General features: G+C 40.0%; 1 protein-coding gene across 10 annotated transcripts in view; it reads left to right on the top strand.

Moving 5' to 3' along the window:
• myt1b (myelin transcription factor 1b) overlaps positions 1 to 25,266 on the top strand; it is a 144,763-nt gene that overhangs the window by 71,973 nt on the left and 47,524 nt on the right. The window contains exon 1 of one of the 10 annotated variants that reach the window (XM_042492166.2): positions 24,512 to 24,856. The exons of the other annotated variants lie outside the window; for them this stretch is intronic. The gene's annotated coding sequence lies outside the window, so the exon portion shown is untranslated. Of the gene's footprint in view, positions 1 to 24,511; positions 24,857 to 25,266 lie in introns of those variants that run through there. 10 annotated transcript variants of the gene reach the window in all.

Here is a 25,266-nt window from a genome sequence, read left to right as displayed (position 1 = left end):
TTATTTACATTTTTAGTAATAAAAGGTGTTCAATTTGTTATGATTTCAAAAATAATGTTAAATTTAAAAATGCTCCGGGGATGTCTCATATTTGTTAGGGTAGATGACTGCAGTACAGAGACAGCAGTGAGGGACTGTACTAAATATCACTGGTCATGTTGAATAAGTGAGCTGAACTAAAATGAATAATTCAGAATGAGGTAGTCCTAGCCTATTTGCATTTTATATGATTTGATGTTAGACTACTTGCACAGTTTCACTTTTTTCTTTCTTTCTTTCTTATTAGTCTTTATTAGTTTTCATTTCTATGCATTTTTATTTTCTGCAATGATCAGTGCGGTACTAAAATCACAGTACCTACCTCAGTTTGTTTGGGGGTAGGTCTGTAATGGGAAAGGTAATAATCTTTGTTACATGACACACCAAAAAAAACAAGCAAACAAAAAAAATCCACACACAGAGAGACATACTCATCTGCCACAGAGCCGTGTACACAGCTCTGCTCTACTGGCAATGGGAAGCAAATCTCGAACTTATTTTTAGCAGGTTTACCAGTGTTTAAAAAAACCTACGTGCATGCGCTAATTTGGGTGCAAAAGGGGTATATTTGTGGCCGTATCATCTTTATTTGTGACAGCACAGGTAGTTTGGAAGCCAGTCGTGGTCCAATATGCAACTTAGACAAGTCTGGTGTGGAAAGCCTACTTTTCAGTCAAGTAGGAGACATCTTAGGTGCAGCCATTACATTTGTAAGAGTGACAATATGTGTATATTCATAAATTGTGGGTTCTTCTTTGAAAGAGAAGGAGTAGCTGTCACTTTAAGACATTTCATTAAATAAATTGATCTTTTTGTGGAGAAAAAAGACTAGAATATTTGTAATACCTTACACATGCCTGGAGGGGGTATTTAATCTCTAATTATTAATCCTTATTTATATACAGACTTATAAATATACTGTGTCAGATATGGCAGATAATAATTGCTACTAGAGATATTAACACAAATAGCATGGCATAAGCATTTAAAAGTATTTTTTGCAGAAAAAATATGACGTGCTTCTGTATTTAAGGCTGAACAATGCATAAATCCTTCTCTGTGATTGGCTATTCCTGCTCTTACTATACATGGGATTCATCATGTGATCATTTGGCTTTATTTTTTTTCTTACTTGTACATGCACAAAGAAGTGAGCTGCTTGAAATGTTTTTTTTTCTTTTTCTTTGAGCAAAGACGTTTAACTGTGAACATTACAACAGATCAAAAATGATTAGATTGTTTAAAATATGAGTTTAACTAGGTGACTGGTGCTTCTGCGATCTCATTTGAACTGTGGAATTTGTTTTGTTACGAGCACATCTCGGCTAATTAGGGAATTTGACCACTTGTGATTTAACACATGGACCAGAATGATATTCCTAGCATTAGTGCCTCTGCAATATGGACCAATACACCCAGGATCAATACTTTGTCAATATTTGTTTTTCTGGCTCTGCATTTGTGTGTGTGTGTGTGTCTGTCTGTGTGTGAGTGTGTGTGTGTGTATATATGTGTGTCTGTTTGTATGTGGAGAGAGGGCTGCTTGCCAGCTGTGCAATCTGTTCAGTAATCTCAGGTCTGGTCTGTACACACACTCCACAATCTGCTCCGGTAAAACTGGCCCTACCCATCCACCACCCGCGCACACACAGCCACACACACACACACACACACACACACACACACACTTACAGATATACACTCTCGCACTCACTCTTTATGAGGATTGACTGCATTCATCCTGCAGGGTTCCAACCTTTAACCTTAATTCAGGTTTTAGCCCCAAAATAACTTCTTAACAAAATAAAGATTTGACCCATTGATCTTCACTTTCCAAGTCCCTAAGTTTTAAAAATAAAATGTGTTATAGATAAGAGCTAAAATAACATATAAACATGCATATTTTATATTTAAAATCAGTGCATCTCTTCACCCTCTCCCCTAAAAAGCTGAAATCCACTGAACATTATTTCTTACAGTCTCTTGTTGTGAGGGCCGTTTCTCTCAAAGTATACCTCAAGAATATTAAAATCACTGCTCGCCACGCACTGCTACTTCCCAGCAGCTAACCCACTCTCTTCCTGATTCACAATAACCCTTATCAGCCCAATTTCCCTTCTCTCTTCCCTTGCCCATTTTAACACGACGCCCTGTTTGTTGTTTAAATGGAAGGGAGAGAAAATTGGCCACTTTCGCCGTTCAGAAACTCCCGCAGCTGTCGGTAATCGCTGCGTGTGTGGATGTGTGTGCGTGTGCCGCGGTAATGTGCAGTTACCACAGTAGGGGTGCGTGGGGCGGGGGCTTGGAGAGAGGGGTCATGGCGTGCGGCGGAGAAAGCGCTATTAGGAGAAAATGATAGGCCTGTCCCTGAAACTCCATTATACACCAAACACTTGAAAGACTGGACCGGCTTCATTACAGGGCAACATGAATCATGCAGCACTCACACAAGCAACTCTCTCCCCCCCTCTCTCTCTCTCTCTCTCTCTGTCTGTGTCCCACTCTCTCTCTCCCAGCACAGCCTTCTGTTTAAACTGGAGGATCGCCAGGAAAGAGGGATGGAGAGGGATGGAGTGAGGGAGGGAGCAGAGTAAAGAGGAGCATAAGAGGCTTCAGTGTTGCCTATAGGGCCAAGCCTGTTTGCCTCAGGTCTGACAACCAGGAGGAGAGGAGAGGAGAGGAGAGGACAGGAGAGGAGAGGAGAGGAGAGGAGAGGAGAGGAGAGGAGAGACTAAAAAAGAGAGAAGGAGAAAAAAGGGGAATAGAGGGAAGAAAACAGGAGAGAAGGGCAAAGGAGAGATGAAGAGATGAGAGAAGGAGAGAAAAGAAGAGCAGCGGGAAGGAAGTATGATAGAGGAGCAAAGGAGAGAAGAGGAGAGGAACAAAGGAGAGATCAGAAAAGAAGAGAAGAGTGAAAAAGAGAAGGAGAGAAAAGGAGAGCAAAGGGAATAAAATAGGTGAGAGGGGCAAAGGAGAGATGGGGAAGGGAGCAAATGAGAGATTGGGAGAGGAGAGGAGAGGAAAAGAGAGAAGGAGAGAAAAGGGGAGCAGTGGGACAGAAATAGGAGAAAAAGATATAATATATATAATATATATATAATATATATATAATATAATATAAAGGAGAGTAAACGAGGAGAGAGAAGGAGGGGAGAGGAAACAAGAGAAAGAGAAAAGGAGTTGAGGCAAAATAGGAGAAGAGGTAAATAGAGGTAAGGGAGAGAAATGGAGCGAGGAGCATAGGAGATATGAAGAGAGTTAATAAGAGGAAGAGAGGAGGGCAAATTAGTGAAAGGGCAGGAGAAAAGAGGAGTTAAGGGGAGAGGAGTGACTTGTTGGGGCATGCTGTAGTCTGTGTGACAAGAAGAAGGATGGAAGTGTGACTTCAAGTGATCTGTGTGTGTGTGTGCGCGCGCGCCCGTACACTTGCCTGTTTTTCAGTCTTCGCCCGTCTGTGTGACTGCGCACTCTTGTGTAAAGACAGCCTGTTAGCATTTTAGTACGTTGGTAATGAACATTTGTGAAGTGTTAGTGTGTGTCTGCAAAGCGTGCACGTGTCCATAAATGTGCATGTGTGGAGCGAGCATGTGTTTTTATTTGTGTGTACGTGTGTGAAGTGACCATTTGTTTTTTTGTTCTATGAGTGTGTGTGTGTGTGTGTGTGCTCCAGAGCGTGTCGCAGCATGCTGCCAGAGGGCCGGGGCAGCGAGCCAGACCCAGGGCACAGCATGACACTGCGGCCCCGATCTGTGTTGTGAGTGCCTCAATTACCCATCAGCCTGACAGAGAGAGAAAGAGAGAGAGAGACAGAGAGAGGGTGTTTAACTGTAGACAGGGACGGATGATTCCTTATTTCTTGTGTCTTTCATCTCCTGCAAACCGATGTTTCCCAAATCTCCCCTCATGTTTTTGAGTGTGCACTTGTGTTCTCATCTGCCATTTCACAGGCACTTAAATCCAGAACTACCTATCACTGCGTCCTCCATAAACCTCCTATCTCCACTTCTCCTCTTTTCATATTTCCTGTCACACTGAAACAACATAGCAGACGTTCCATTGATTCATTAGAGTGTCTCCAGTCTCTGTCTCCAGCTCAGAGCAGACTAACCTGCTGTCAGAACAACCTGTCCTGGGAATTCACAGGAGCTCAGTGCTGTGTATATGTGAGCTTAAAGAGTGAGTTCATTGTACAGGCTAATGTTTTTTCGGAATGGTAATGAAAATGTGCATTGTTACCTCTCAAAACCTCTTGTCTATGTATTTTCCCCAACCTAAATCTTAACCAAACCTTTTCCTTTATTGTGTCATGTTTGGGGCAGGCCCTTAGGAAGTGTGCCAGGCTTTGATGCCAGTTTTGGTAGTGGCTAAATAGTGTAATTACACCCTTATGTGATGCTTTGTGGCCCAAAAAGACTTTGCCATAGACTTACATGGTGTAAGAGACATCTGTAAATTAATGGCTAAAAGTTTCTGAGCGTCACAACCTCTACAAAATGACTCCATTCAGTCTGATAACATCTCAAAAGTTTGGAAGAGCCTGTGAGATTGAATCATTTTAACCCCAGTGAGTGCTAAATCCGGAAGTTATAAGTTTGGCCAGTGAAAGTCTCTACTGCGCCTGGTCTATGGGCTGCACAGTGCAGAAGTAGTGCCAAACATTCCCGGATCATCTGGGTAATTTTATACAAGGCAGTTGAACCATTTTGGCTTATGCGCCACTGAGTAACTTTCATTGGAATAAACAGGGCCCCGTGTTCAACTCTGTTACCATTTCTCTTAATACATCCATAGTTGGGGGGTACTATGCATTTTAACAGCAGGGAAACATTGCTCAGGGGGGAACAGGCTTTGACATAACATTGGCAGGGCGAGTGCAACTGCCACTTTAGACAATGCAGCTACAGATATGATGATCTGAAGTTTTATGAACAAGTCAGTGCAGATTCCAACTGTATGAAGAGTTCACATTTTTATGCAAAATGTCCTCGCTGAGTCTATAAAAAACATGCCTGAACATCAGCCATAATGGCCACAAATTTGAAAGGGGAGTTGAAGCACCCAACCAGTCTTTGAAAAATATCTGTGAGGGAACTATTGTCACTAGATTTTAAACAGAGGAAATGAAAATAGTTCACTTTTTGGACAATGACCTTAATTCAAGTTTCACATTGTGAGCTATGAATGTGAACTAGTTTATTTGAATCTGTGTAAACTGAACTCTGAGGTCGCGCTTGTAAAGTATGAACGTGCACATCACTGCATGTTGTGTTTATTGTTACAGTCTTGCAGCAGCAAAAAAAAAACTTGATTTGGAGTAAGCAGAATAACTGGGTTGTTTTCAGGTGCAGTGATCTCCAGTTTGTGTTGCTGACAGAAAGAAGCTGTCATGAATGTTGAAATTAGCAATAGAGACTAAAACCATTTTTTGCACCAGTTGGTAAACATTTTTATTTCTGCTGTAAAATTGGGCATTTAAACATGGTGGTCTATGGAGATTGATTCTGTGTTTGAGCCAGCCTCAAGTGGCCATTAGAGGAACTGCAATTTTTGGCACTTCTACGTTGGCTTTATTGTTTAGCCTGACGGACGCTGCTTGGTTTTATAAGAAAGAAAATGCATGTAATACTTTTACTGGACCTCAGTGAGAGTAGCATGTGTTGAAGTCCTGCTGTTTCCCTGCTGCACAAGGTCCTTCATTTTGAATATTAGTAATACTGCATGTAGTGAAATGATGAAAATTACATTTCTGCTGTTTGCCATCAAAGTGTACTAGACACTTGATACAGCATATGCCAAATGTCTTATGTTAGAGTGAAAACATCTAATATCAGATGTGTGCAGTGTATACAGGCGAAGCGTAACTCATAAAGTATGTCAATACAGGATTTAATAAGTGTTATTCATCAGCTACAGGAATATATGTGAAGATAGATTCTGCACACCTGTCTGTGGTTGTTGTTTTATTGTGATCATAACAACATAATTACTTTTCCATCTAAAGTCATCAGTCTGTACCTATCAGCTGTCACCAAGTTACTCACTGAAACACATCAAACTGATCAGCAGAGCATTCTTCATAGAGCCGCACAAACTTAAACTGCATGTTCATTAACAGCCATAAACAGTAACAGTGGGAGTCCTGTGTTAGATTTAAACAGATGTTCTTCCTGTCTGCACCAAACTATCCACCACCGTATTATAATTATAATATAACCACTCTGACCAGATCACTAATAAGTAACTCCGCTGTGAGCCAACACGCAGGTTTCCTTCTTTCTATTTTAGACATTTTCCACCCATTGTTTTAGCCATTCATGTAGTTAATGGCACAAAAGCAACTCACTCATGGGGAAATGAGAAAAACGGGACATTCCAATTAATAAGAAATAACAATTAAAATATATTTATTTTCATATCTCAGCTTTATGCAAAACATGATTGTGTCTTAGTAGAAATGCAAAAATCACAAAATGGGACTGTGGAGAAGTGTTGGGCCTAAATGTAGTTCTAGCTTGTATTTCAGTGGATCATTTTCACTCTTATGTAAAGCTGCATCCAGCTGGGTGCTCATGTTCACAATCTCTGCAGAAACAGACATGAATATAATGCTAGCCTCTAGGTATATTTGCCTGTTATTGACCCCTACAGAAGACCAAGTCTGGTTTTATTCTTTATCAGATTTCACGATAGAGCCAAGAAAACCGGCTAATTATAGGCAAGGGCCAACAGAAATTTGATATACTATTATTAAATTATTAAATATGACACTTTTATCATCTGTTTAATATTTTTTAATGAGGAGAATTAAATGATTTGACTCGATCACTGTTCTCTATTGGGAAGCAGATAAAACTACAGGTGGGTGTTGGTTTTAGGTGTTAGTTCACATTTTTGTTTCTTTCCTTGCTTTTCTCCCCACTTTGACATAAGTGTGGCTTTGCTGGAAAATGTTATGGCCTTCTTTGCACCACAATTTTTGTACGAACATTTGTCATAGCTGACAGTCTGTAACAATTTTGGTAATCTATTCATTTTATGTGTTTTCAAGCCAAATTTTCAAAACTTATTCATTACTGCTTCTAAAATGTGAAGATTTGCTCTTTCTTTTTTTAAATAATGGGCAATTTTCCACCATTACTACTACTACTACCACTACTACTACTACTACTCTTACTACTAATAATAAAAAAATATGAGATATCATTGCCAAATGATTGATACTAAAAATGATCATTAGTTGCAGCCCAAGTATTAAATCTGATCAAACAACAGTCTTGATAAAGCAGAGATACTCTGAGTCTGTGAACAATCAAATATTTAATATAGTAGAGAGTACTTAAGCATTGAAACCCAGTGTTCCGTACCTTTTAGTCAATATAATTACAAACTACCTCTCTTATTGTTAAAATGGTGACAAGGTTAATTTTACCTTGAATAATTTTTGTCCATGGCTTTTAATATTCTCACATAAATCTCAGTTATTACTCCAGCTAGCGTGGCTCCTCACAAATCCAAGACATGGGGCTGGAAGGCTGTGACATGTGAAGTTATCGTTGGCTTAATTCTGTCTTACATGTTCCATGGCAAGTCTTCAAACTCCTATCCAAACAGAGCTGAGCCTCTCTCACTACAAATGGGAAATGCACTGTAGCAGAGTGAACAGCTTGTTGTTCCAAACCTTTGGGCTGATGTGTTTTTCACTTTGAGACAAGTATAATATCATTTGGGGGGAAAAAGAATTTCTACATTACCATTTACACAAAATCTAGAATTATTTTCAGAGAGATGAGAAATGTTTCTGCATAGAATTTTTTTTAAAGGAATAGTTAGATAGCCAATTGTCAACCAGCTTTGTATCAAAACAATGTGACTTGTATGTGTAGATGAACTTTGGTAAACTTGCCTCCATCTAACTAGTGCCTAGACCTAGATATCCCTCCTCCCCCGCAAATCAACGCAAATCGAGATAGAACCCGGCGGAGTCTGGCAGAGTTTTTACTGGCTTTCAGGGCTGTTGCTCAAACTACAGACTGTATTTCAGCATTTATGTATTGCCCTCCACACATGCCGCCACTGCAGAGACTCTCTCTCTCTCTCTGTCTGTCTGTCTCTGTCTCTCTCTCTCGCTCTCTCTCAAACTTGGACCAAAATCCAATCAAACAATGCTACTGCACTTCCTAATTCTCGCCTGAAATGTTCTTGAAAATACATTTTAGTGCCGTTCAACTTTAATAGGGAGACTTTGTGAACAGCAAGTGGGCACCATACTTCTTCCTGCACAGTGAAAATGGGGGCAGACAAAACGATCAAACAGTGAAACTCAGCAGCGCTGATCAAATATAAACCACAATTCTGTCACTGAGTTGCGTATCTCTCGCCTTGAATGTTTTCAGAAACATGTTTTAGCTTATGGTTTAACCATTATTCGAGATTGTTTTTTGCCGACTGGCTGCTGTCGTCCACATTACATCACCCATCAGTGGGCCAGTTATTGATCTGGTGCAGCGCAGTGCATTCTGGTAGTTGTAGGTTTTCATGCAATTCCAAAAGTATTTGCATCTTTCTCCTGCAGAGATGGCCTAGTTTTATGTAAAGACACTCTTTGTAACGGTGAAATGCTGAAGTGTGTAAAATTTATAGGGATATGGTGGCGTCTAGTGTTAAATTGCACCCAGCTAAAACTTCTCTGTCATACAGTTTCTTCAGTTTTCATTATTCAGGATGACATGTAAAGAGCTGAATTATCCACAGAGGCCTCTCCTCTCCAAAACAAACAAATCAGGCCATTAAAATGCCTATAAACACTGAATGAAGCAGTTTAATGTTAAAAATCAGTGAATCTCCATAGCGGTTTGGCATCTCGGGGACAAGCACTGTGATGTTATGACAGTGTAACTCCAGCACTGCTCATTGAAGTTTGGCTTCTTCCTATGGTGGTCAATGTGAAAATGCCAATGGTCATATCTGCATTTAGTGTTTGATTTGACCGTAAACATGGCGATGCAACATGCTGATCTCCATAAACTAGGACCTGCTCCATATGTGAATATAAACATCCCAGTCTACACTTTGATTTTGGGCTGTCCAACACCAAAGATAACCACTGTGAAAGAAACTTGTCGATATCTTTGGCTCTAAAATGGTGGTCCTACATCACGCAGTGAGAGAGGTTCAAGGATGGCCGGTGTCATGCTCTTGTCTGTTGTTGCAATACTGATGTGCCAAGTTGGCTTCTTTTCCCTGGCCACGACCGTGTCCACATTCTCCTCCTCCTTTTCAAAGTTTTTTTCGACACACATAAATGCCACTATATCGACGTACATTGTAGACTGTGATTCAGTAGGTGGTTACTGCACAGTCGGCGCACATCAGACTCGATGTCATACTCAAGTTTATTAAGATCCATGTCACAGAATGCAGCTGCACTAAACTTATAAGACTGCTTAGATAAGGTGATTGTACGCTAAAGAAAACATTTTATTGCACTCTTCCAAAATATTCCCCTAAATCCTATACACTGGTCCTTAAAATAAATTAAAGCAATTTCTTGAATGAATTTGACATTTTCACTTTACATCCACATCTGAAGCTCATACATCATCAATAATTTGATGGATGCTGGTCTCAGTCTGAGTCTCATGTGCACGCTGAAAAAGACTTCACTGTATTTAGTTTGTCCACAGTGTGTCTGTAGTCATGAGCTTCAGAGCACTTGTGCTTTTTTGTTTTGGTCTCTTCATCCCTTTTTATTTGGTTTTGCCTCATTTTCCTCCCTTCACCATGGACATACGAGGCGCTGCCATCAAGAACAAGATGGTTTGACTGAAGTGCTTCATACCACACAGTCACTCAGAAAAAAAACTGAGACGGTCACATCAGTCACTGAGTGGAATGAAGACATTTTTCAGATACTTGAGGGGCAAAACATATAGCTGTCTGGGCAACACCTGAGATTATTACCTTTTTTTTCATCTCACCATGAATCTAAAGTATCTCAATGAAGGATGTTGATGTTTTATTACTCTAAAACAGATGTGTGTGTGTTTCTGTATTTTACCATCAATGTCAAAAGACGAGCCATACGAGCGAGTAAAACAAGTGCCGAGAACGCACAAGGCTGGAGAAAAAGATAAAAGATGACAGCATCAGTGAACCATCTTGAGTTGGATTAGTGGGTTACTATGGATACCATACATATATGCACCAGCTCTTGACACACACACTCCTTTAGAGCCCGACCTTCTTCAGTCCCTCCTTCACCACCATAACATCACTCACAGCCGGCCCACCCCCGAGCCCCCTCCCCACCAACATAATGACATTTGCATACAGATGTCTCACTTGTGCTGATAATGCATGCAATGTGCCTGTGTGTGTGTGTGTGTGTGTGTGTGTGTGTGTGTGTGTGTGTGTGTGTGTGTGTGTGTGTGTGTAATCAGCTGATGTCTGAGTGCAGGTTAAGGCTTGAAGGCAAAGCAGCTTGTGCAACCTTGTGAAAACAAAAATCCTCATTATGATCATTATCACAAGTGCCACAACTTCTTTGGCCCTGAAAAACATAACACGCACAGTAATGTGAGCACTCTGCAAAGTGAGAGGAGGAAGAGGGGATGGAGTGATGGGTGAATTAAAAGAAAAAAAACCTCCTCCTAGTTTGCTGGAACAACTGTGCCTGGCAGACAGAAGTAAAAAAGGGATTGAGTTGAACTCGTCAGGGCCCCGTTCCAAATCTGTGGCCCTGCCCCCACCCCTCCCTCCTTCCACTTCTCCTTCTTCTCCTTCTTGTAGCGTTTTTCTTCTCTTGCCTCACGAAACAAGCCACCTACACTTTAGGACATCTGCTAAGCTGATTTTCTGGAGCTTAGCAGCACCACAGTGGTATCAAAGAGATTAGGTGAAACAACATCCAACTCTGGCTTTGTGCTGCGTTTTCAATAATGCAGCGCTGTGCGACTGTGCGCATGTTTGTTTGTGCCCTGTTCGCCTCCAGTGCGCGCTCGCCCGGGCACAAGCTCAGCTGTGTATGTGCGTGGGTGTGTGTATTATGCTCGGTGTTACAGTGCCATAAGTCACAGAGCTGGTGTAATACAGTTGGATCTGGAGTGTGAGCGCTTCTTTGCGTACAAGGATTCAGAGAGCGGAACCAAAGAGCTGCTTCAGAGGATCTTTTTGGTCTTTGTTTTGTGGCCAAGATGCGCTATCGCTGGAGAAAAATCACTTCCAGAAAATAGACTGTCGTTTGGCACTGCTGGGAAAAAAAGTCTTGCAGTTATTTTTGCCTCATGAGGCCTCACGATGATGTATTTTTGCTTAACCCCTTAAAAACTGTTTCCACAAAGTCAATTTTCTTGTGCTGCGACACCTCTCACAAGTAACCCTTTGAAAACTGAGCAAACTGAAAAAGGGTAATTATTTGCACTTTAAGTAGGTGTCATTAAAAGAAACGCTGTACATGAGGAAAAAGGTACTGCCTGCACACTTACTCCAAGCCACACAGCGTACCTGTGGCATGTATAAAGTACGCAGATGGTAACTCGATGTCTTTCAAAAACAATTTGGCAAGAAGTGTCCCACAAAACAATTAATAAAAGGTGATGATAAAGAAAATGACCTTTTTTGTATTTACTTTTATTTTCTCTTTTTTTTTGCTTATTTTTAATTATTAATTTAATTTTCTTGCTATTTCTTGCCATGTGTTGCTAAGTTGCTCATTGCCTTCTTCCTATGTTTTTGAAAGAAATGAGGGATGCACAATATCATTGGTATGTCATCAGTATCTGCAGATACTGGCTTTAAAACTAAATATCAGTATTAGCCAATATGCTGATTTCTGCCAGTATCACAAACCAAAATATATTTTTTAAACTGAAAAGTGAACATGTACAAAATATCAGCTCTAAGCTGAAGTATTCTTCTTGTGTTCCACACAGCAAATGAATATTACATACATTGAAAAGCATTGTATTTCATGTCTTCACAGGACGAGTATGCAGAATATGATGTTAAAAAAGTTTACAGAAAGAAAAAAAGTATACAAAAAAATACAATATCATGCATCCCTAAAAGAAATTAAAACCAATGTGCATTTATTCTATTTATTCCTTTTACTTTCTGTTTGCATTTTTCTCTGAGTTTGTTTTTCTCCTGCCATACATTTGGTAATGAAAGGGTGCTTTATGAAGCGAAGTAACTATATCTTATTGCATTATGCATGCATGATGGCTAGCGCTTAGTAACTATCCACACACTTAATTAAGTAGTGAAATGTAATAATGTCATTTATCCCTCTGGGTTTAGGGTTTGAATAATTGCTGCAGAGTCAGCCTACTGCGCATTATATTTGTGTGTGTGACCGTGGCTGCATGCTTGCTTTTTTTCCCCCTTGTGTGTGTGTGTGTGTGTGTGTGTGTGTGTGAGAGAGAGAGAAAGAGAGCGAGAGAGAGAGTGAGAGATCAAGAGAGGGAGTTCTCATTTAGTTTTCTTTTCTTTTTCTCCAACAGCTTTCACTTTTTTGTGCTCGCTAACTAGAGAAAAAAGAGTGGAGAGTGGAGGGAGGGAGGGATGGGGGGGGGGTGAAAGAAGAAAAGAGAGCAAGCCAAAGAGCGTCGGGTGCTGTGTCAGTCTGATATTTTCCATAGTGACAGCTGGGCCCAGAAGCTCAGAACCTTTTCTTCTGGCACACAAAGCCCATTAAGTATGCCACTCGCTCAATGGCCCCCACAGCCTCCAAATTGCTCCAAGCTCCTCCCTAAAGTGTGGCAGCCTTTGTCATTGTAATCAGGCCTTGTATGTGAAGTGCTGCCTGTATTTACCGCTGCTCAGGGTGCATATTTGCCCAGCCTGCTGCTGCCGGGTGAATGCAGGAGGGGAGAGAGAAAGTGAGAGAGGGAGAGGGCCAAAAGACGGAGTTTGAGAGCTGAGTTGGGAATGCTGGTGTGAACAGAGACGCGATGAAAGGACAGGAGGGTCAAGCGTGGAGAGAAGGTGCAGCAACTCAGGATGGAGAGAGGGAAGTAGAGAAATCAGCCTTAAAGAATTTGACTCAGTGACTTTGGGGGGTCAGGCGGTTGACCTCAGCGGGGGGAACAGAGTGCGGGATATGGGAGGAGTGTGTGGGCACTGTAGTCTGGAGCATGGGGTAGGGAAGGAGGGGTGTGACAGGAGGGCTTATTCACAACTCCTTCAGATGCAGCACGCCTCGAGGTGTTGCCGTGCACGTTTAGAGCGTGCACACGATGATAAGTTAGAGACAGATTGGAGAAAAAACTCCCACGGTGACTCTAGATGAGTGTAAGTGACAGGCAAAGTGACAGAGAGGTACAGTGGACAGACAGAGCAGCAGACGACACAGAGGAGTGCAGCGATGTGATGCCTTTTGGCAGAGCTGACCCCATTCCACGTGTTACCCCCCCTCCCCACTCCCCTTGGGGTGACCCAAGCTGGATGGGGTCTCTAGAGATGACGGTCATCCAAAGTGGCACCCAGACCAAACTTTGTCTGTGTCTTGGCCTTATCCTTTCACTTAGAGTGTATGTGTGTGTGTGTACGCCTGTTAAAAATTCATAACTCCCACAAAAGAGAGAGAAAGGAGAAGTGCAATAAGTGAGCAATGAGGGGCCAGAGGCGCTCTGTGTCATGTTAATAGGCAGTGGGATATTTTTATACAATACCAAAGTTGATTATGTTAAAGGATAAATTCACAACTTTTTTGGTGAAACAACATTCAGGTGCCCACACAGTTGGCGGATTTCCATTACAGATTTGTGTAAAATTTGTGTGATATTCTCAAAATGTCAGTAAAACATAATTCTGAGATAACTGTGTTTTCACTGACTGATGTTCTGCGACTTCTCCTCTGGTGATCTCATTCCAGGAAGCACGATGATGGATGTTCAAATATTAGCAGCTTTATTTCTATTGCAGTCACCACACTAGCCGTCATTATTTCCAATCCACGTAGGCGTGTTATGGAGCGATAATGGAAAGGTGAGCCCCTTATTCATAGGAGCAGCCACATATGAGGGATTTCTGGGAGGTGATAGTCCATGATTTTACAGAGGAATTGTGGATTCAAAACTTATGGATGATCCGCTCAACTTTCTCAGAGTTATGTGATGCAATAACAGCTCTTGTAGCTCCTGCTGCATCATGAGGGAGCCAGTTCCTACTGACATGCACACAGCCATAGCACCATGTGACCTAGAAAAGCCAAAAAAGTGTTTCCATTGCAGTTTTGCGAAATATGGCTTTTTCAAATCACCTAAAATACCACCTCATGCAAGCGGTAAATGGGATTTTTTTGGCAATGAATGGAAGTTTGTTTTTGGTTTCTTTTTAGAAATTAAAATTTCTCCATTAGGTGTATTTTATGTTTTGCAATTTCAATGTGCACAGTTTGAGGGTTTATGGAAACATAAACAGTTTTTCGTCCTTTTCATACATTAAAAGCCCACACACACCAAACCGATATCAAAGAACCAGTGTTGACAGCGGCAGACTGTTGCGTTGTCCTATGTTACCAGAGACTCCAAAAAGTTACATTTGAACACACCACAGATACTACAGCCAACGGCCAGCCAGCATGTATAGTCACCTGCGTGAGAGGAAATAACTATTCCAGCAGGTGGTGGTCATATATTTTCACTATTTAAAAAGGGAAACCAGCAGGATGGATTCATGATGCTAGTTAGCCCAGTAGCACATTAACATCACAACCCAGTGTTAAAAGAAAGAAGCATATTTATTGTGTGCTAGCGAGCAGAAACAAAAACAATTACGAAACATTTCTGTTAAGAAGCTCAATGGCTAAAAACATAATCTTATCAAATATAACACATTTGTCTTCCTTACTTGTGTTTATCTTCTCGTACACTGAGCTGAATCTGCCAGTCAGAGTGATTGTATTCACAGACGGATTTCATCTCCTCCGCAAAAAGTAGAGTGACCGACACTAGCTGACGGCCAACCATCAACTCGGTGTGTCAGGGTCCTGAGTAAGCCGTTCCAGGCGCACTTCCATTGAAAGTGCATGATGAGAGTGAAAATCATAATTCAGTGCAAATACATTCCAAAGTTAATAATCTGAATTTGCAAGATTAGAAACCTCAGTTATGCTTCTGGACATGAGCTGAAAAGAATAATAATCAAAGATGGTCTAGAACAACAGAAATAAGGTATTTTGGACAAAAAACCCCAACAAAACAGTGACTTTGGAAGTATAACTTAAATTATTTGATGATTAATTGATTTTTTTCAATGAACAGAAAAATTACCACCAACTACCCCAATTTATCACCAATGGAAAACTTAAAGTAATACCGAACGTTTTCTGCTTTAAGCTTTTCAAATGAGATGATCTGCTACTTTTCATCATTATATGTCTTAGTAAACAAATTATCTTTGGATGGTGAACTTTTGCTCAAACAAAACAAGACATGAAGATGTCACCTTTGATTGGCCACCCCATGCGAGCATAAAAACTTTTTTGTGACAAATGGAAGTTGTTCTTTTCTTAATTAACATGTTTCCATTAGGTGAAAATACACCTAAAAATAATATAATAAATAAAATAATATTCGCAATTTCAGTTTGGGAGAGTTAATGGAAACTTGCCTATTGTTAGAAACCTTGACATGATACGCATAAAAAGTACAAATGTAATGTATCTGTTGTTTGCAGAAATGCACAACGCCAACATTTTCTTCTGGCAACTGGGCTGGAATGTGAGTGCAGTTTGTGAGACAGATTTGAAAGAAAGAGAGCCTATCCTTTAACAAATATGGTATGCTGAATGGATGTTTAAATGAACTACAAAAAAATATGCTAAAAAAATCCCTTCCCTTAATAGTTGTAGGTGAAGTACTTGGCTGTGTCTAATGGGAGTTGACAGATATGGGTAAGATCACGCTGCATGGCTGTTAGAGAGACAGAGAGAGCGAGGTCGGGGGTGTTGAAGTGAGAGAGGGAGAGGGAGGGAGGCCAATAAAGCCATCGTGTTATGAACCTGATTGTTATCATGAGACCAGGAGCAGGACTCTGATGTCAAATGTCCATCTGTGCATGAGCCCAGGATGTGTGTGTGTGTGTGTGTGTGTGTGTGTGTGTGTGTGTGTGTGTGTGTGTGTGTGTGTGTGTGTCTAAAACCAAGTTAAGTTCCAAAAAAAGAAGAAAAGTTCTTTTCTTTTTCTCTACACATATCCCCCGATCAAGAGCGTCTCCCCAAATTATACACAACCTCCACTTTTTTTTGGTTACTTCAAACACAAATCTGCACATTTATTAAAGGGAAAAAACTTTTCCCTCGCAGCAAAGTGGTGACCCTTTTGTCTCTCCACCAGCTCGGTCCAAAGTTGTTACTATCCGAGATGTTGAATAATGATAATGAAAGCGTAGGAGTGAACATTTAGAGAACTTTTGAATAATGATGATGATGAAGACGGAGTGAAATTTCCATTAATTAGCTCACGCAGGTCATTTTCTCAACAAGGTCCTATTTCCTGCTCTTCGGTGTGTGTGTGTGTGCGTATTTGTTTAAACTTTATTGTCACCGCCGTCTCCAGGACAGCTGGAGGCTATGTCAGAGTTCAGCTGCTTGTTATACACAGCAGAGAATAAGAGGGGTGTGTGTGTGTGTGTGTGTGTGTGTGTGTGTGTGTGTGTGTGTGTGTGTGTGTGTGTGTGTTTGTGTGCGCACATTCATTTCTGTGCTTATGCCTGTGGATGTTGAGTACGTATATGTGTGTGTGTGTGTGTGTGGGTGTTTGGTCCTATCTGGGTAGTGGAACAGAAGGGTGGGGGTGAATGGTGAAGTTAATAGGCTAATGAGAGCACCGTGCTCAGGAAGAATACAAGAGGCTGTCTGGCACCCTCAGATAAAAAACTTGCCATGGCATTAGCGAGGACCCAGCAGTCTTACTTAACAGCAACAACTTCTTTGTCCACGCACAACCAAAGCCAATTTAATAAGCAGGGAATTTATTATATGTGTGTTTCTCTTTCACTTTTTTTGGCTCCATGGAAGCACGGATGGAGATGGAGCGTGAAAGGATGCTGAGAGGACATTTGTAGAAACATATTCCAGTTTTTAGGAGCGCTACTTCAACAGCATGTAGTTTAGATCAGATTGTTCACTGGGTAATAAGAATCAATTTGTACAAAATGTCAAGTTGAAATAGTTGGTGCACCGTGCTTCTAATTCAAAGATGTGTCATCTGGATTCAGTTTACAGGATTAGCTTGCACTAAAGCAAAGTCAGTTTAGTATAACTAGATTTATACAATTTAGTTTGGTTTAGTTTAGTTTTGTTTCATTTAGTTTTGTTTTTGTTTAGTTTAGTATTGTTTCGTTTAGTAGCAACAATTAAAATGCAAAATAGTTGGTCAGATTGACAAGTGGCATTGAGTTTAGTTGAGTTTAGTGTAGTTTAGCAGCAACAATTTCAACATAAAACAGTGGGTCAGGTTTATTTGTTTGGTCTAATTAAATTTGATTAGATAAACTGATAATATATAGTTTTTTTTAGTTCGGTTTAATGTAAATAAACTTTAGAGTAGTTAATGTAGCAGGATTTAGAATCAACTTTAAATTAATTTCTTCTTAAACCACGTTTAACAAAAATGACAACAAATCTACCTTGTACCTTTAGTTTAGTTTAGCACACATTTTTTGAGCTATTCAGGTTTCAAGAAAGGAAGTTGTTCCATCACATCGTGTTTAGTTTAGTTTAGTTTAGAATAGTAGCAGCAACCTAGACCCATATTAGTCCGTTTTTTGGTTTGGTTTAGTTCAACCCAACTAAGTTTAGTTTTGTTTAGTCTAGTTTAATGCCAACAATTTGGGCTTATGATAACCGTATTTAGGTATGTTTAATTCTGTTTCATACAGTTTAATTTACTGGCACTCAATTATTTAGCTGTTGGAGCCGACAACAGAGGATCAAGGATATTGTGTTGAGACAACTTAAGTTGAATAGAGTGAGTTTAGTTTTAGTTGTGTAAATTCAGGCTTTAATTAGTGGGTTAAGTAAGTTTATTTCAGTTAAGTATAATTAGTTTCAGTAAAAAACAATTTAGGCTTATAATTTTGGATCAGCTGTAGTTTATTTCAGTTCAGTTATTTTAGTAAACGGTGACAATGTGGGCTTATTCAAGTGGTTTGTTTTGTTCTGTTCTGCTTTTTCCTCAGCTCAGTAAAACAATCATTCGATCTTATAATAAAGCAAGTTTATTTTGACGCACTAACTACTCCTGTCATTCAAGGGTCAAGGAAGCTGAGTTTAGTTGTGTTAGAAGCCACAATTCAGGCTCATACTACAGAGTTATTTTGATTTTTTTTCTCTTAATCATTTTAGTTTCCTGACCTTTTTTAGCACACAGCCATTTATTCGAGCTCATAATAAAGGATGAGGAAGTTGTAAGAGTTTAAATCTGTTTAGTTTGGTTTAACAGCTCACAGTTATTCAAGCTTATGAGGTGGTTTAGCTGAGTTTAGCAGCACAGATTTATAAGGTTATAAAGGCTTACAATAAAGGATTAGTGAAGTTTAATTGCTTTTAGTTTTTAAAAGTTTAACAACAACAGTTTATAATTGGGCAATGACTCAACTTAGTGTAGGTTGGTCTTACACAAGTGGGTAAAGTGTATTTTGTTTTGTTTCTTTTAGTAATTTTTAATATCTTTTTTTCCCTTTAGTACGGGTAAAGTGATTTTATTTTAGATTAGTTTACTTTGGTTTCAGTAAGTTTACGGTAATTTAGTTTGGTATAATAGCATGGAATTAGTCAGTGATTTATGGTAAGGGGGCCGAATTGATTTGAGATGAGTTGGTTTTAATTCAATACCATTCATTTATAAGAATACATGTTATAAATACACTTTTTATAATATGCAACTTTCTTGAACAGACAGTAAAAAAACAATCAGTTCATTAAATGCGCATGAAATAAAATTAAACGTAAAAGAAAAGCAGTAGAATGTGTCGAGGTTGCTTTCCCCCCCATTACATCTCAGAGAGATGGGGATGGGGGTAATGGGAGCAAGCAATGGGAGAGCTCATTATCTGGCAGACCATCTGCTATTGGGAGGGAGGAACTGTCTGTCTGTCCCAGACACAGACACTCTGAATGGGCCTGGAGTTAGAGTGAAAATGTTCCTCTAACTTCCCTAAATTAGCCATACATCTGGTGGATTTGGTCACTGGTGATCAAGGAGGGTGCTTTAAACCTACAGCAGAGACACCAAGACAATGTTTTTGTCATGAGATTTTAAAAAAAAAAGGTATAAATTAGTGTTGGGGAATGGATAGATTAGGTTAGACTGAAAGATTTAAACGCCTAAAGGTACATTGCACAATCTGACAAGATGATCTTACGTAAAATATTCTAGGAAACCAATTGCCTTGAAAAAGGATAGTAAATATAACTTGAAATTTCAATTTATGTTTACTGTCTATGTTTAAGTTAACTTGACATTTATCTGTATTTACTTCATTTTGTGAAGTTGTTATAACTTTAAAATGGCAATTGAAATGACCTTGCTCTTTTCTAGGTGTTAGCAACTTCAGAAAACCAAGTTTGTTTGACTTAACTTGATCCTGAAAAAGGAATTCACCAGTGACGCAGTTAGGAGACCTGCGAGTTCTGTTTTGTTAACATGTTCAAGAATATGAAAATATGACTGACTAGTTTGCAACCAGCAGAATACAGACATACAGCACAGTGGTTTACTGAAGTTGTTGAAACTTAGATTAAGATTAATGTAATTAAACTTTTAATTTGCAACAACTTCCCAGAATTAAGTAAACTAAACAATTACCAGTTGTATTTACTTGCATTTTTGTCAAGGCATTCGGGTTTCTTAGATTTTTTTAAAGCGAAATCAACTTGTCAGATTTTGCAGTGCATTAAAATAGTATTAGTGCATAGCTCAGCATCATTCTAATATTCTGTGTGGTCTTATATTTTGATGTTTTTTGGGGATATTTGTTTTGCAACTCTTGTCTGATATTTATATTGTATATTGTGATATTTATGTTGCATTGTAGTTTGTCATGCAGGCTTTACCATGCTCGGTTTTGAGATAAATAGGTCCAAATCCAAGAATGGAGCACATATGAAACAGTATGATCTGGTGGACAGAGCTGGCTGTTTATATAGTTTAAATGAGATTGCTTGGGGTGGGGGGCTTAGTGTGAGAAGTTGCCGGGCGCAGCAGATGCTCTTTGTTGCTGCTCAAGCTATTGTTGTTGAAAGCTGACACTGGGAGGCTGGGATTGGGTCCAGCTCCCGGCAGCAGGAGGCTGTAGCCGCTTCCTATTGGCTCTTGGGCATTGTCAGTCAGCCTTAGATCCCGCCCAGCAGCCCTCGTGCCCCTCCCCTCCCCGGCCGGCCGGGAAGTTGAACTAAAGTTTGAGCAACTTTGTTCGGCACAAGTAAACTTGCCAGCAGCACTTGGCGGTCGCTGCGGGACTGAAGAGGGAGAGACAGAGAGGAGGACCGCAAACATGAAGCTGTGTCGCACTTTTCTAGGTTCGTATCACTCACATTTTTTTCACTTTAAACTAGAAACTTAAAGAATGAGCTCCCTGTTTCGGCATCTGCGTCTGCTAAAACTAGAAGTAAAGAAGGTCCGAGCGAGTATATAACAGGACAAGCATAATTAGTTTTGTGTAGCCTAATATTGGTTAAAAACATGTAGTGAGTTATAAAAAAAGTGCCGTTTTCGGATGTTTATTTCAAAATAAAAGCCTCTATAAAGACATGATATCCGTCGTTGCGAGGGATTAAAGACGCTTATGTCTGAACACACCAGCTGTAACTTTAAAACTTATTTGACTCCAGGCTCAATTCCTCATAAACGTATCGAAATAAACTTGTGAACTTCTTTCCCAGCTCTAAACTTCAACCCCCGTGGTAAAAAACTGGCCCAGACAAAGGACAGTTGGTCCCCTAGGGGACCGTGTGGCCCCGGTACCGTGGGGACAATGCCAAGCTGCGGGCTTATTAAAAACTTTTTTGTTGTGTTAGTCTGTCGGCTTGTTCCATCTGTCGAGGGACTATAGGGGCCTCCCCCGGTCCCAACCTCAGCGCTCAGTCAGCTGCTGCCCCATGTAATATTTATACTGGCTGCCTGCACGGCCCGGCCCCGCACAATATAGCAACCACACAACTGCCAGGGTCCGGAGTGACGTGAGCATTAAAGAGCCGGAGGCCTCTGGGCCATCTGCATCTGCACACTGTGGAACAACAGAGGGGAAAGTTGAACTACTGCTTTTCAGACTGAAACTTAAAAGAAAAAATCCGTTTTTTTCCCAGGTTAGTTTCATTTAGTGCAGTTGTGATAACTCAGTCTTATTATGTTTAGATTAGTAACATAATACTTTTTTCAAGCCTACAAAAAGGTTGAGATTAGATTATTTTAGTTTTGCTTGCAGTTAGTTTAATTACGTTTGTGGTAATTTTTTTTTTTTTAGTTTATTTAGCACTAAGTTACTAAAACTCAAGAGCAAAGGATCAAGGGAGCAACGTTGGTTTGAGCTGACTTAAGATGATTTCAGTTCAGTGCCACACAATACACTCTTTGTAACAACAGCCTAAAAATCCCAGTTGATGTGCTGCAGTTTAAATAAAATGTAAAAAAAAAAAAAAAAAAAATCGACTTGATTGAGTTTAATTAAATTAATTTAGTTTTGTTCTATGTAGTTTAGTTGTAACAACTCAGACTTAAAATATTTAGTTAAGTAACTTATAGTTCAGGCTTACAATGAGGTTTAGTTTAGATCATTTTAGTTTGGTTTTAATTAGTTTACTTATGTTTGTGGAAAGCCTACTGGCTCAGTTATCAAAACGTAGAGTATAGGGTCAATGGAGCAGAGTGTGTATCACACAATACACTTTGTGCTGTAAAACAGGAGAAGGAAATACCAGCAGCTGTGTTAAGTTTGAATCTTATTTTTCAAAATTAGTGTTTTTAAAAGTGAAACAAATGCTTGAAAGTATTGAGTTTAATTTAATTAAGCCGTTTTAGTTTTATAGTTGTGACAACTCATGCTTATTAGGTTTAGTTTAGGAACAAATTATAACAAACATATAATGAGGTTTGGTTTAGATTTCTTTTAAGGTTTTAGTTAGTTTGACTATAGTTTGTTTTAGTTTGGTGCCACACAAAACTAACTTTGTAACAACAGAGCAAAAGAAAATGTACAAGCTGCTGTGTAGGTACAGAGCTAAGCCTTGTCTTTCAAAATAAAACCTTAAAAAGGGGATGAAATTACCTCGAATTATTAATAAGTATTCAGTTATTTTAATTTGTGAGTGATAACTCAGGCCTATAACATAGGTTTGATAATGTGTTGGTTTTTTTTTTTTGTTTTTTTTTGGTTTAGTTAGTAGCAAGTATTTATTCAAGCTTAATAAGGTTTAGTTTAGATTATTTTAGTTTTATACTGTTTAGTTTAAAGTCATCCCCTTACCCAGTTATGATAACTTAGAACAAAGGGTCAATAGAGCAGAGTTGGTTTGATTTCACTTTAGCTTTAGATTAATGCCAAACAAAACACACTTAGTAACAACTGAGGAAAAGACAATCTCAGCTGTGAGGACAGAGTTTGAGTCCTCTCCTTCAAAATAAAGTTAAACAAGGCAAAAAGACTTATGGAGAAATAAAGAAGTATTCAGTTTAATTCAGTTGAATTTTATTTGTGGCTTTAAATTGGCTGCTGTTCTCAAAAACAGAACTGAATGACTGAAATAAAATATTCAAGTATTCATTTAACTGGGGAATATATGATAACATGACATGAAATAACTTTCGAAAGTTCAGACAAAAGCCTTTGTTCGGTCAACAATGAGAGCTATTGTTTGTGGCCAGAGAGGCTCAGCGGGCCGGAGCTGTCCACAGTCCTGAACTCACTCCTCACACTGGGCCCTGTGGAGCTGTCCGTAGTCCTGAAATCTCTCCACAGGAAAAATAACAGCAATTTTACTGCACTTGACGGTTTTGTGTCCAAACAATTACTTTCCATCTCCTCTATAATCTTCAGAAACATGTCTCACTCAGGCCTCCGTGTCCCTCTGTGGGGCTCTCAGCTCACACCCCGCTCCGACCTGCAGGCCCAACTTTTCCTCCCGGTCCCCTCTGCTGGATCAGGGCCCGGGATTTTTTCATATTTTCCCTCTTTTGTTTATTCGATTGTTGATGCTGTTGTTGAGTGAATCCTCTCTCCCCGCGCCCACAGTCTGAAATCATACTGATGCGGCGTGCACGGCCGGTGATTGATTTCAGCTCCAATGCATAACAATGGGATTGCACAAAAAGAGCCTGCTGCAAAGAGATAAGAATTTAATAGAATTTCTGAAAGCTGAAGGTTGGGCTTTTTGAATATTCCCTGCGTACGCGGCGTGGAGACAGGAGATAAAGGATGGCATTTGTGGGGACTATTCTCAAATGGCTTGTAATGAATGGTTGTCATTTCCACTAATGGTTTCAAAACAGCAAAGCAAAAAAAGCACGGTGTGAGCAACATTTGGGAGTGACTCCAAGTTGCACTATTAAGACTGGCTGTTTGTTGTTGGGAGCCGCGCTGGCAGTTGGCATTACTCTCAATGAGCCCGAAAAAACTATCAACAAATCTGTAAGTGACAGTGATCACTCTTCTTAAAACTCCCGCACGCGTCAAAACAATTTCTCTGGAGCATATAATTTCTCAGTGATAATCCGAAATTGATATCCATCCCCTCACCTCCCCAGAGCATGAATATTTTTTTGTAAAGCTTCCTGTGAGACTTTCCTCTCTGCTTTTATGTCGTTAAAACCCGAAGGACTTATCAGATGCTGTCAGCGCAGCGCACAAACTCCGCATACAACTACTACATCAATTCTCTGTCCTAGAAAAAAAATCCCTTGAATGAATTATTGGACGGTACCATTTTCCAGCATGTGTGGGGGGAGGTGACGGATTACAGTCACCTCCATAACGCATTTGGGAAACATCAAGAACTTGGAGAAATAAAACATGAGCTCATTCTGGTGCGTAATTTTGCCGCGTCCACTGAAGCCAAAAAAAGCGCAGATATGTTTTTTTTTAATATAGACTGTTTTTGGGGTGTTAGAAATATTTTGGGAGTGAAGCAGAATGGAGAACTTTTTATATTTGGGAAAAAAAATAATGTGCAATGCATGCGGAGACGATGTCGAAATCAAGTTTTGAAGTTGTCAGTCTTTCAGAAGATGGATGTGTTTGAGAGAGAGGGAGGGAGAAAGTCAGAGAGGGAGGGAGGGTGTGTGTGCGTGTGTGTGTGTTTGTGTGTGTATATACATATGCCCATTGAGTTAGTGTGTAGTAAGGGGGGACCTCAAGCCCTGCCCATCTGATGCTGGAGGTTTTACTACAGCTTCCGTGATGTCATGGCAAAGGGCGGAGGGAGGAGATGGGGGGTGTGGAGAGGGGATGGAGGGGGGGGGGGTACAATGGCTCATGAGGGAAAGGTAAGTCAATATTACGTTTTTTCTCGCTGACAAAGGCAAATGAAGCCATGTTTTTGCTTACAAACAAGTAACATCTTAACGCCTTGATCCGGAGCCGTGCGCCGGTGCGCTGTGTCGGAGAGGCCGCCCCGGGAACGGGAAATAAAAAACAACCCATCGCTTCCTCGCTCTTATTATTTATCACATCTGGACATTTGTAACGGGATAGATGATCGTTTTTGAACAGCCTTTACTCGGGATATCTGTGTTTTGAGGCAAACTACTTGACAGCGACCTACAACTCTCTGAAAGGACGCAGCGCCCAAACCTCCCCAAAGGAAATATTGTTAAATAAGGTAATCAGAAATCATGTTTATGTTTTCATGATAGATATTTATGATTTTTTAGTCATAACTTTCATATTCCTCCTCATCCTCGGAGTGTTTTAGAGCAGCGCCGGCAGCGTGTTTTTGTAACCATTAGTGTTGTTTTCGAATTTTAATATTTTCATCGAGATTTTAAAACTTACTGCGATCTCTCAATAGTTGATTTTTTTCTTTAAAAGTCTATTTGTTTGGCGCATATTTCGCACATTTTCTGCTTGATGATAGCGCTGTTAGAAATGTTAAATGTTACGCTGATGCCTCATAATAAGTGGGAATAAACCAACTATGGCGCTTTCTCGGAAGCTCAGGACGCGATGTTTACCCACTTCCCCACTCTGCCTCTCTCGGATAGTTCACCGGTGTGCGGAGCGGAGATGAAA

Source organism: Plectropomus leopardus, chromosome 9 (assembly GCF_026936395.1).
Source record: "Plectropomus leopardus strain MGB_pleo_1.0 chromosome 9, ASM2693639v1, whole genome shotgun sequence".
Lineage (NCBI taxonomy): Eukaryota > Metazoa > Chordata > Actinopteri > Perciformes > Serranidae > Plectropomus > Plectropomus leopardus.
This window is presented reverse-complemented; position numbering and strand designations above follow the sequence as displayed.